The sequence below is a fragment of the Pipistrellus kuhlii genome, unplaced genomic scaffold, assembly GCF_014108245.1.
Source record: "Pipistrellus kuhlii isolate mPipKuh1 unplaced genomic scaffold, mPipKuh1.p scaffold_m20_p_2, whole genome shotgun sequence".
Taxonomy (NCBI): Eukaryota; Metazoa; Chordata; class Mammalia; order Chiroptera; family Vespertilionidae; genus Pipistrellus; species Pipistrellus kuhlii.
In genome coordinates, this window is record NW_023425515.1 from 157,092,319 (window position 1) to 157,105,194 (window position 12,876).

The window sequence follows — 12,876 nt, forward strand, 5'->3', positions numbered from 1 at the left end:
GCCCATCCTTCCCGCAGCAGTGCTGCAGAAGCATAGAGGGAGTAGGAATTGCCCATGAAGGACTACAACCGGCGAGGACAGATGAAAAACCTCCTAAGTGTTCAGAGGATGCTACAACCAGATCAGTTTGCAAATAAACGCTCCCATTTGAGCGGAGGGATTTGCCAGAGGCAAAGCCGACTAAGAAATGGAATATTTAAACACTTCCAATCATTTCCTTGGAGGAACAAGCCGGAGGAACGAGTCATCTTCCTGTGTGAAGTGTCCAAACTCACTTCCTGTGAGTAATGAAAGGGTCATTCAGGTCTGGGCGAAGCCACTGTGCACGTGGCAGAGCGCACGGCCCGCAGCTTCCTCTTCAGAAAGCAGTGGTGCTGCTGCTGGGCACCACAGCTCCTGCTTTCCTCCCGCTGCAAAACATCTAGAGTTTCTGCGGAGCATCTGCTAGTGGCATGAGCCAGCTCTCCATCCTGTGCATCCACGACGCCTGTGACTCACAGCAGCTCGCAGGCAGCCTGTCCGTGAGCCTCTTGCAGGCTCTGTTGGCGGAATTCTGTGCCAGCCCAAGAAAGGTCTGGATGCTGGCAGGCAGAAGTGAGCGATGGAGAGCCGCAAAGACCACATGCTGCGGCCACACAAAGGGCAGAAATAAAAACCAGCACGAGCTGATGGATGTGATGAATGGGCCTGTCTATTTGTCAGGCTGGAAACACATCCCCCAGGTCTGGTGAGAATGCACATCTACGTTGTATGTGCAGAAATACATATATGACCTAGTGTGTATTAGCTAGGCCTTCCAAAAAACATAAGGAAGGAAAAGAACCCACTGCTCTGGCTAGCAAATCAAGTCAGCAGGACAGTGGGAGACTGGGTGTGTGGGAAATGCTCATCCTATTGCTCACTTAGGTTCATCTTATAGCCTTCCCATGACCTCCCAGAAACAGCCCGCATAAATGGTGTTGGGAAGGCTGTCACTTCCAGGGTACACACACCGAGCTTCCGAGAGGGTAAATCGCCCAGATAACACTAGTAGTCACTGGTCCAGTGGCATTTGAACCCACAGCTATCAGACTCCCATGCTCTTAGCTGCTTAAAATTCCTTTTATTTTGAGAGATTTTATGGAAAGCCCTCTGTGTGCAACACCCCAGCGTGGAGCCAGACACCCTATTACCTAGGTGTTAAATGGAATTAAGAAAGAGAGGAATGGGAGGAAGTCCTACTTTTGTTGCTTTTTAACTGCGTGACCTTGAGCAAGCACTAATAACTTCCCGCACCTCTGTGGTTAGCCCTGAGATCACTTGGAGAAGTTTGTTGGGGGCCGTTATTTGGTGTCATTCCCTTAGTGACCCTGAAGAAGTATAGAATTCTCATTCGTTCATTATGTATTTATTCCTTCACTGTATAAACAAGTCTCTGCCATTAAAGTCATCATGGTCTGGTGGGAAAGAAAGGCCTCCAGAGATAGTCCCCCTGCAGTGAGACTGATGGGAGATGTGACAGCGATAAAACACAGAAATCAGAACAGGTAACTCTGTCCAAATGACTGGGGAAAAGTATAGAGGAGGTGACAGCTGAGCCAGGCTTGGGAGAAAGAGTAAGAATTAAATGAGATGTATGTGCTTTCTGTCCTCTCAGATCTAGGCAGACTATGCTTTTGTTTTGTTGGTTTTGAAACTGGTGGAGCTTTCCATGTGCTGAGAACTATAATAAGAGCTGAGGTGGGACTACTCTTGAGGAGGGTGGAGACCAATCCGGAGCTGACTCCAGACACCAGATCAGGGACATCTGGGTGGTCAGTATGCCCCCTGGTCCCAGTTATGCAACTAAAAAACAGTGAATGTATTGACTAGTAAGGACCCCTTCTATCTCTGACACAGTTTTATTTTGTGGTCAAGGGGTTGGAATTATCACATTGTGGCTACGTCTCCATCAGCTCAGGGCTTCTTCATGGAAATGGAGAAAGACTGAAGATCTTGTCATTCATTATAAAGGACTAGAGGCCCCATGTACAAAATTCATGCCCCTAACTGCTTCTGCCTGCCAGCCTGTTCACTCCTATCCACTCCCCTGCCAACCTGGTTGATGCCTAACTGCTCCCCTGCCAGTCTGATTGCCCCTAACAGCAGCCCGCAACAGGATTAAAGGAACCCAAAGGAAGTGGTGATTAACACTCAAGCTCCTTCCTCAAATGATGGCCACCTTCTGGAATTACAGTTTAGGTCCTTTGGGCCTTGTTTACTGCATGACATTGTTGGGTGATTATTATGGAAGTTAGGTTTTGAGAAGAAGTGTGAGATCATTCTAATCGAACCCTTCATTTCACAGGTGGGAAAACTGAGGCCCAGGGGGGTGAATGTCATGGGTAGAAAGGGATAGAAACTGGTTCATGACACAGATCTCTGGATTTCCAACTCTTGCTAATATTCAGTGGTCATAAGATACCCAGATCTTACCACCCCCATTCACACTCAGCAGTCTTGTTCACCTGGGTTTAATAATGCAGGATAGGGCCTCCGAATAAATGTAGAATTTTTCAGCGGGACACTGGAAGTGACAGGCACATCTATTTTTAGACTCGTTTTTTGAAATCTCTCCAAGTGAGGACCTTTATTTATCCAGTGAAAGTGCCAAAGTCTCAGCTAACATTAAAATCTGCTGTGGATGAATCTCTTTTGTAAATGTAGTGGACAGAAAAAGTCTTGGTTTAGAATTTAAAAGGCCCAAGTTATAAAATCAGTGCTGCCAATGGCTTGCCTTGAGACAGTAGGCAGATTACTCCCTTCCTAGGGCCTCCAGCCGTCCCCTCAACAGGACTGACCCCAACAGAAGCTCCACGAAGACAGGGACTTTGTCTCTTGCTGTCTTTCCAGGGCCAGGAACCATGCACACACTTCTTTAATATGACACATCTCCAAAGTCACTAGCATTCAGTGAATAGCAGCTCATAACATCCTTTCCAAATCCTAACGTTCGCCTCTGTTTCTGTTTCTTCCCTCCCTTTCTTGAGAGGCATGATCACCTCTCCACCTCTCTGTCTCTTAGCAACAACATGGAAGAGTTGATTGTTCTGAAGCAACTCTCAAGTTGGGTGACCTGGCAGCTGTGACTTACTCTGTGTACTCTAATATTACCATTTCGGCATCACTCCCCCTCTGCTGTCACTCTGAGCCTCCTCAAAACACTCGCTCAGCGCCTCTCCTCACTTGTTGCTGAAAACACACCCTGATTCTGCCCACCTTCACTGAGCTTGCTTCTGCAATTGTTCAGAAAACTAGAAGCCTGGACAGAGTCATGTATTTCAAGAGGAACACAGGGTTCAGTGAAGTGAGGTAAATATTTTGCATCCTTGCAAATCCCAAATCTGAAATCCATAAATATTTCCTAAAGTCTTCCATGCATCACTCTATTTGTGCAATGGATTAAGCAACTTTTTAAAAAAACAACAACAACCAATAATTAAGGGGATATATGTAATACTTTAAACAATAAATATTTATTTCAAAACAAATTAAATATATAAAATATGGGGAAAGGGGTCATCTGTAATACTTTCAACAGTAAGGATAAATTAAAAAAAAAACACAATACTTAACATTTATTGAGCACCTACTTTGTGTCAATCAACTTCACACACTCTTCTCTGGGTAATCTCAAAAATCCTCGGAGCACCCACTTTTGCAGATGAGGGAACTGTGGCTCAGGAATGTCGATGAACATAAGGTCAGACAACTAGCAAATGCTATGGCCAATACCAAATCTGGATCTTCTCTCAGATTCCAACATCCTAGCTTTTAAAATTTGGAAGCATCTGGAAAGTGTTCTAACTGGCCCACAAAAACAACCTAATGAAAAGGAAACGGAATACCATCTACAGGCCATCCTGTTCTTTCTCTACCCACTTCATTTTCACTCCTAAAATGGAAATGACTTGTTGTCTGTTGTTCTGATCTAGAGAGCTGACACTAAGAGTTGATAGTTGATGCTTAGCAATTATTAGGTCAAAGGGAGTTCAGCCTGGAATGGACTTTTCAGGCTCTTCAATCTAGCCTTGATATGTTATAGACGGTAAACCTTTAGCCCCTCCAGTCTAGCCCCGATATTTTACCAGCTGCTGTCTCCAGTGCTCCAGAGCAGGCACGTTGGGATGGTTGAAAATTGTATATCTTTAAGCAATCAACAGTGTCTGCCACATCCATGTAGAACTATCGATGCTGTAGCTAAGTCTTCATTTGTTCATTCATTCATTTGTTCATTCATTCATTGACATCTTCACCACAATCTGCAAAGCAGGCATTTCTAAGACTCTCTTTATAGATGTGCACACCAAATCTCACAGAGCATATAAAATTGCCTCTGAGGTTACACAGCTAGTATTGTTAGTAAAAATAGTGCTGACACTAATACAGTCTAAGTACATGTCAGAATCCATTCCAAGTATTTTATATTCATTAGCCTATTTAACCCTATAAGGGAGGTACTATTACTATACTGATTATTTTATTTTGTTTTTAAAGATTTTTTAATTGATTTTCAGAGAGAGAAGAAGAGAGAGGAAGAGAGAGAGTGAAACATGGACTGGCTGCCTCCTGCACGACCCCTATCAGGGATTGAACTCCAAATGGGAGTGTGTATCCTGACCCAGATTTGAACCGGCAACCTTTTGAGGCATGGGATAATGTCCAACCAACTGAGCCACATGGGTCAAGTCTCTATACTGATTTTAGAGATAAAGAAACTAAGACATTGGAAGATTAGGTTTTTAGCCCAAGGTCAAATAACTTAAAATGGAGCTAGCACTTGAATCCAGACTGTCTGCCTCCCACATCAGTATTCTTAACCATCATTCCACATCATCTCTGTTACGGGAAGCAAAGTAACGGAGATTAAATTCAAACCCTCGTTTGCCTGACTCCAAAGGCCATATGCTCATTGTGCCAAGGGATGAGGCTGTGTAAAGGCAAATAAGCCTTTAGAGTTGAACATTCTGTACCAAGATCCAGTTAGGATGCCTAAGGATGAATAACAAAAACACAAGCTCCACAACAGACTTCCTCCAACTTCTCATCGGCCAAAACTGAGGGACAGGCTCTGCCAGAGTCCCTAACAGCTGGGAGCAGGCATGCTGGGAAGGTTGAAAATTGTATACCTTTAGCAATCAATAATGTCTGCCACAACCATGTAAGACCATAGGTGTTTTACCTAAGTCTTCATTTGTTTATTCATTCATTCATTCATTCACTGAACCATTTATTGACCATCAATGCTGCCCACCACTGTGCCAACACTAGATAGACGAAGTGAAAGTTCTTGCTCTTTAAGGAGCTTACAGACTCCTAAGCAGACAAGTCCCTTGCCATGTGTGGCAACATCCTACAGTGAGGAATGTACAAAGGGTGTTGGAAACAGAAGGATGCTGTGTCCGCCTTGGGATGAGGGTGGGTGGAGGGGAAAAGGCTTCACAGAGCAGCTGCCACCTTTAAGAAAAGAAGTTGCCAGATGAACAAGGGAAGTGAGCGTGTGTGACTCAGGCAGAGGGGACACGTGTGCAAAGGCAGGGAGTGTGGAGGCGTGTGGGAAACTGGTAGTCAATCAGCATGGCCACAGCAGAGGTGCAGACTCTGGGGTGGGAGATGAAGCTGGAGAGTTAGCTGGATCATGTCATGTCATTTATACATATAGGGATTTAATCTGGAATGCTTGCTGCTACTCTACAAAGCACTTCTATTTCTATTTCCAATCTTACTTAATAATAGACAACCATGTAAATTGACTGTACCTCCACTACGCCCACCAGCCAATCAGGAGTGATATGCAAATTAACCCAACAAAGATGGCAGTTAGTTTCCATACACAGATGCTGAGCAACTGGGGCCATTCAGCCCCACCCCCGGTCTCTCAGGACCTCTGGGCAGCATGGGAAGGCTCTGGGGCTTGGCCAAGTGGAAAGGCAGTGCTGGCAGCCAGGAAAAGGAAGGCCCATTCAAGCACAAATCTTCATGCATCGGGCTTCTAGTTTACAGATAAAAATAATGGAGGCTTAGAGGAATTAGCATGCTCCCTATCCTGAGCTGATAAGAGAAGCCAGGGTTTTGACCCAGCCTGGCCTGAAGCCAAAGCCCACACTCTTTCTACTCCACCGTAATAACTGCCATAGCTAGACCTCTAATGCTATAGCACCCCATTATGTAACCCAAAATAAATAAAAAGCCTTTTTTTTTCTATGGTGGCAGTGGCAATGTCATTCCAGAAACTAAGATTTGTTCCCTGTATAAATGAAGGGTCAGTGTGTCTTTTCCCCTGTTCATTGGAAAGGCCTGCTTCCTACCAAAATGAATAATGAGGTTGTAGCTGTCTGCCTTCAGCCATAGGAAGATGGATAATTGTATTTCTTCCGTGATGGAAAAACCAGCTGTGGCACTAATAAAAATGACTGCTTCTCAATTCTTTCAATAGAGTAAATAAAACTCCCTTGTGATTAACAGCAAATTGGTTTCCTACAGAGTTGTCAAATCTGAATGGGTGTGATGAGGGGCTAGAGAAGAAGGTGGGCCAAGAGTTAGTGGAGTGGTTCTGCTCCGGCAGGGTGCTTTCTCTGAGTATGGGTTCCCAAGGTGCTTGGGGCAGGAAAGATATTCTTAACTCTTTTCAGGAAATTCCCCAGTCTGGAAAATAACACACCAGTATCCTGGCATGGGAACAAAAGAGAAAAGGGGGCTCACTTAGCAACTGCAGTCTTTAAGTCTTTCAAATTAGGGCACCAATTCTGTCCCCTCATTCATTCTACGACTATTGATGAAGTGCCTGCTAGTGGTATTTTTAATTGATTGAGAACTTACTGAGTTTGCACTATTCTGGGCACTGTGCTGTGCTGTGGGGAAGAATGGGGAAGAAGACCTAACAGTCTAACAGAGAGACTCCCATAAATCACTTGTTACAATTCTTGTGATGAGATCTATATACCAGAAATAAAAGGAGTGAATTTTCATAAGATTTTTTTTTTCATTCTCTTGACAAATAGGACAGAAAGTTATATTGCCTTTAAAAGTTACAAACCAGCCTGGGCCAGTGTGCTCAGTGGTAGAGTGTTGGTCCAAGAACCCAAGGGTTATGTGTTCAATTCCAGGTCAAGGAACTGACCTGGGTTTCAGGTTGGTCCTGGCCAGTTGGGGCACTTGTGCGATGCAACCAAATAATGTATATCTCTCACATTCATGTTCCACTCTCTTTCTCTCTCCTACTCACCCTTCCTCTCTTCCACTCTCGATTTCTAAAAATCAATGGCAAAAATATCCTAAAGTGAGGGTTAACAAACAAACAACAACAACAACAAAAAAGAGTTACTAACCAAAGCCAATGAAAAGTCAATCATAAATGAAGATAATCTTGCTTTGAAATGATAATGGGCAATGATTCTATTTGCAAAATATTGGTGGATCAGAGAGAGTCTCCTTAGGAAACAGATAAAATGCCCAAATTTGAATAATTCAAGGAAAGTTTATTTATAAAGGGATCTTTGTTTACATGATGTGGGTGAGGTACAAGGGACCCACAGGGGCTTTTCAGCACTAGCAGTAATGGAGCTTTTTACCACTCTAAGTCCAAAAGAATAAGAGAGGAAACTGGTTACAAAAAAACTGCAAGTAAGGAGCTGTGTTGAGAAATCACATTGAAAGGAATAGTGACTGACAATTGAGGGTCAAAGCCACACCATGAGCACCATCAAGGATGTGTGGGGGGAGAAGGGGACCCAGGGAAGAGGATACTTAATCTCACTCTCCTTCATCCCAAGATTTTTTCCAAGTTATAGGGGAAAAAAAGAAGAAAAAAAAAAAAAAAGGAAAAAAAAAAGGATTCCTATAGTGAGATGGCACCTGAGCTGGATCTTGACATATGAATAGGAATGCATTAGATAATAAAGGGAGTGAAAAAAATCTCCAGGTATAAAAACCATAGAACAAAAACAAAAATGTTGGCAGTGGATTGAAAACTGACCCAGAAGGACCTTTATGTTATAGGTAGAAGTTTGTTGTTATTTTTGTACCCAATGGCATTGGGGATCCATTGAATAATTTTAAACCAAAGTAATAACACGATCATATTTGTACTTATATCCTGTTGACCATGGCATGGAAAATGGATTGGAGAGGGGTGGATATTAGAGAAGAGACAGGCTAATGCAGTCAGCAGCATATAAAGAGTCAGACCAGGACTAGGACCACGGTCATGGAGATGGAGAGAAGAGAATGGTTTTGAAATAAATGTAGAAAGTAGATGTTATGGTTGACTGAGTGTGAGAGAGTTGTGCAGGAGGGGCCTATTCTCCGGATTCTGGCTAGGATATCATTGGGTGACACGTATGCTGGGATTGTAAACAAAAGAGTTGGGCCAGGCTAGAGGGAGGAAAAGCTTTGGTCTAGGATCTACATGCCTCCAGGAGGTGCCAGGTGTGAGCTGACTATAATTCTCAAGCTCAAGAGAAGGAGAGAAAGAAACAGAGCACAAGACCACTGTGGTGATTAGGCCACCGTCATGCCCAAGGAGAACCAGGCGGGCCATGGAGACAGAAAACAGAGAAAGCTCACGGGTGGGGTTACCATCACAGCCTCATCTATGGATGACAATGAGTGTGCCCCCTACACTGGGCTGTCCAGTGCATTAAGAAAGGAGATGTATGCAAACGTGCCTGTGTACAGCAGACACTAAAAATATCTGCTGATGCAGAGAAAAAGAGTAAATGCTAAGAAACTTAATTTTCTACCATGCTCAGAGATTTTTTCTTTACAGAAGAAGCATTTTCTACCATGCTTCTTCTGTAAAGAAGCAACTGCTTTACACTTGATGAACATCGCAATAATCTCTCTGTGCTTATTTTCTTAGATATCTGTCTCTCCTTGCTGCTTGGACGGTAAGAAGATGAGACCTAGGTCCCATGGCTATGGCCTCATTCCCCTAAGTACTCATAAAACAACTAGCACTTTATAGGAAGCCACTAAATATATAAATATGGCTGATGGATTGTCTAGTGAGGATATGGGGGGAGGGATGAGAAAGACTCCAAGCTGGATGGAGTCCCAATGACCCCAGCACTTCCCTGTCACTGACAAACCACTCACTCTCTCCAGGTCTGCCCCTCCCCCATTGGACAGACATGACTGATGGCCTGTCTCTGTTTGAGAGTGGTGGTCCAAAGATTAATGAAGTTGAAATCCCTTGGAGATGCTTGAGTAAGAAATGGGCCATATTGTTGTCTTGTTTTAATTAATTTGAAAACTCTCCTATATTGTTCAAATGGCAACTGACTCATCAAAAGTGGGCGTTTGAAGTGATAAATGGAAAGTCTGAGGGTTTTCTCATTAATTAATTTGGCTGTAAAAATAAGCACTGGCCCACATTCACAGTGAAATAAAAACAGACCAAAAGGTAACCAAGAAGCCAGGCTAGTGTAGAATGGTAATAAATTCTGCCCTAGGGCACAGACACACTTTTGGCAGTCAAGCAATCATTTTATGTATGTAAAATATGATTTTCTGGTTTTCTAAATGTTCTAGAATGTGCATGTGCTATTTTACAATAAAATCTTAATTAAAATAAAAATATTCCACATAACAAAGTAAATATTGCATATAAATATAATATAGAGTAAACTTAATTCTATATTTATTTTTCTCATTTATATTTTGCGATTTTTTTGTTATTAATACTCCATAGTGTTATTTGTCCCTTTATTCTGTTACCAAGTAAACAAGGGGTCTTTCCCTGTAAGCAACAGAAACTGCATTTAGTTAATATATACTATAAAGGAACTCTGGAGCAGATTATAAGGAATGCAAAATGTCTAAAGAAAAGCTGGGGGCCTTGCTGGCATGGCTCAGTGGATGAGCGTCAACCTATGAACCAGGAGGTCACAGTTGATTCCTGGTCACAGCACATGCCTGGGTTGTGGGATCCATCCTCAATAGGGGATGTGCAGAAGGTAGCCAATCAAGAGAGATGATTCTCTCTCATCACTGATGTTGCTATCTCTCTCTCCCTCTCTGAAATCAATTAAAAAAAATAGATATATATTTAAAAACAAAACAAAAAAGAGCTGGGAACCAGGCTTAGAAAGATGGGAAGAGGAAGCAAGCTGCTCCAGGGATTTTGCAGGAGCCCCTGTAACAACTGGTGAGAGCAAACCATTCATATGACCAATTAGGAAGCAAAAGTCTGGTCAACCCAGTGATGGCAGGGTTTCTGTCTGATCTAGAGGAGAGTGGGGCACCTGCGAACCACCCTGGCCTGACTGCTTCAAAAGGATCTGGATCATCACCCAGGTGAACTTTAATCCTAGTCCCAAAGGAGATGATGTTGGACAAACAAAAGAACCTTTATGTTATGGGTAGAAGTTTGTTGTTGTTGTTGTTGTACAAACAAAAAATAATAGAAGACCACTGCACTTGCTAATAGCTTTCCTCCCCCCACTTTTTTTTAGGTATAATTTACATACAAGCCATAATGTTTCATATTGATCCTTTGCAGGACAGCTCTGACTGTTAAAAAATCCTCCCATAAGTCTTGATTCCACTGCTGGTTCCCTATATTAAAAAGAGGCCCAAAATTCCTTCCTAAAATATGTTAACTAAATGCAGTTTCTGTTGCTTACAGGGAAAGACCCCTTGTTTACTTGGTAACAGAATAAAGAGACAATAACACTATTGAGTATCCTATATAATAATCCTATATAATAAAAGGCTAATATGCAAATAGACTGAACAAACAACCAGTCACTATGACGTGTGCTGACCACCAGGGGGTGCGTTCGGAACATGGCAGGCATTGGTCAAGTGAGTGGGAGCACCAACCAAGGTGTGGCACCTATCGCTGTCACTGGGGCAAACCTCTGGTGGTTACTGAAAATTCTTTCTCTCACAAACCACAGTCCAGCCCGGCATTCACACCTGCTGCCAGCACTGGCCCCACTCACACCCGCTCTAGCGCCAGAGCCACTGCTCACACCCACTGCTTGCACCCAGCATCAGTCCCAATAGCTCAGTATCATCAGTGGGTGTGAGAGGCAGCTGCTGGCCCCCATCGTCCCTGAGGGCTTCTCTACCTCCTCCTGCTCCTGAGGGGCAATCAGGGCCAGCAACCACCACTCGAACAATTGTTTGGTGCCATCAGCAGGTGAGAAAGGCAATGGCTGCCGACCCTGATTGCCCCTGAGGTCTTTTCCACTTCCCCCTGCTCCTGAAGGGCAAACAGGGCAGGAGTTGCCACTTATACCTGCTGATAGTGTTGGCCCTGCTTGCACCTACTACTGGCACTGGCCCCAATCACTCCATGCCTTCAGGGGATGCAAACAGGACCTGTGCTGTCAACACCTGGGAGCAGTGGCGGGAGTGGGCCTGCCAGCAGTCAGGAAACGGGACTGTGACTAGAAGGGTTGGGAGGAGGGGTCATGGAGGATGGGATAAGATCCATCCCTATGCCTACTGCAACCTCACAGCCCACAGTTCCTTTCAAGGTGCACAAATTTCTGCACTGGGCCCCTAGTTAATAATAAAATGGTGGTGGAACTAGAATTCTATTGTTTGGGAATCATTTAGAAAATTGGGGGAGAGAGTAGCTTGGAGGTGAGACTCGGGGTTGAAATGAGATGTGCTTACCGTACTTCCAAAGGGCTGTCATTATCATACTTCCACGTAGCAAAAAAAAAAAAAAAAAAAATGAGAGTTCTCTCTTTCCCTGGACACTACATTTATAGAACCAGTGGGTGCAATTTCAAGGGAAGCAAATGTCCTCTAAACATTTGGTGGGACTTTTTAAGAATCAGAACTGTCCCACTCCAGAAAGTAGGAAGCTCCCTATCCAGCATGGAGTGGAATTGAGAAATATGATCTCCAAAGGATTCTTTGAATCCAGAGAGCTTATGGTCCTATGATCCTTTGTTATTTGCAAAACTAATAAATGTCCTGCTGAAAGGGGTTCCTAACCTTTCACAGCTACTCAGTCATATGCATGCCTGAGGCTCAGCTTCTCCTTTTCACTCGGTTTGCTTGCACACTGGTGTCTAGAATTCCCCATGCACTACTCATTGCAAGGGAATGTTGGGATTTCCCCGGCTGAGCATGGCAGGCAGGAAAGGAGAGAAAAGGCACAAACAGTCTATCGGGAGTAAAACTTGGGGAGGGGGGCGGTTAAACCCCCACTATGCTACTTTTACACTGTGGGATCTTAGGTGAGTCTATAGATTTTGTGATTCTCATTTTATTCATTTATAAGAACTGGGTGATGGTAACAATAATAATAACCTGCCATGCAGAGTTTATTTAAAAATATATAACATAAGTTTGTGTAGAGTCCTAATGTTGTGCTCACTTATTTGCATACACTATTTAATTTAATCTTCCCAACCAGCTCATAGTATAGATTCCATTATTCCCATTTCACAGATCAGAGAGCTGAGGTTAGAGAGTTTAAAGCATTTTCCTAAATGTTGGAGCTAAAATTAAAACCAACAGATCTAACTCCATGGGCTGAGCAGGTGAGTGGAGGCACTCGCCACAGCTGTCAGAATGATATGAGCTAGCACATAACATGCTGGACTTAAAAGAGGGTCTGGAACATGATAGGGATTTAGTAAATGTCAGTTTTCTACTCATCATCCTTGTGACTTAATCTTCTAAAAGCTCCAGATAACCATAGTTTATCTGAAAATGCTGTGCTCTGTGCTGCCTTTATCCTCAGGCTTGGTCATGAGATGGTAGCAGCGATTCCAAGTGTCAAATCAAAGTACTACATAGTGTCCATATTTTTTTTTTACTTTGATATATTTTAATATAACTTTCTTATTTTAAAAGTGAAATGTTAGCAAAAATACCTAAGAACTTATCTCA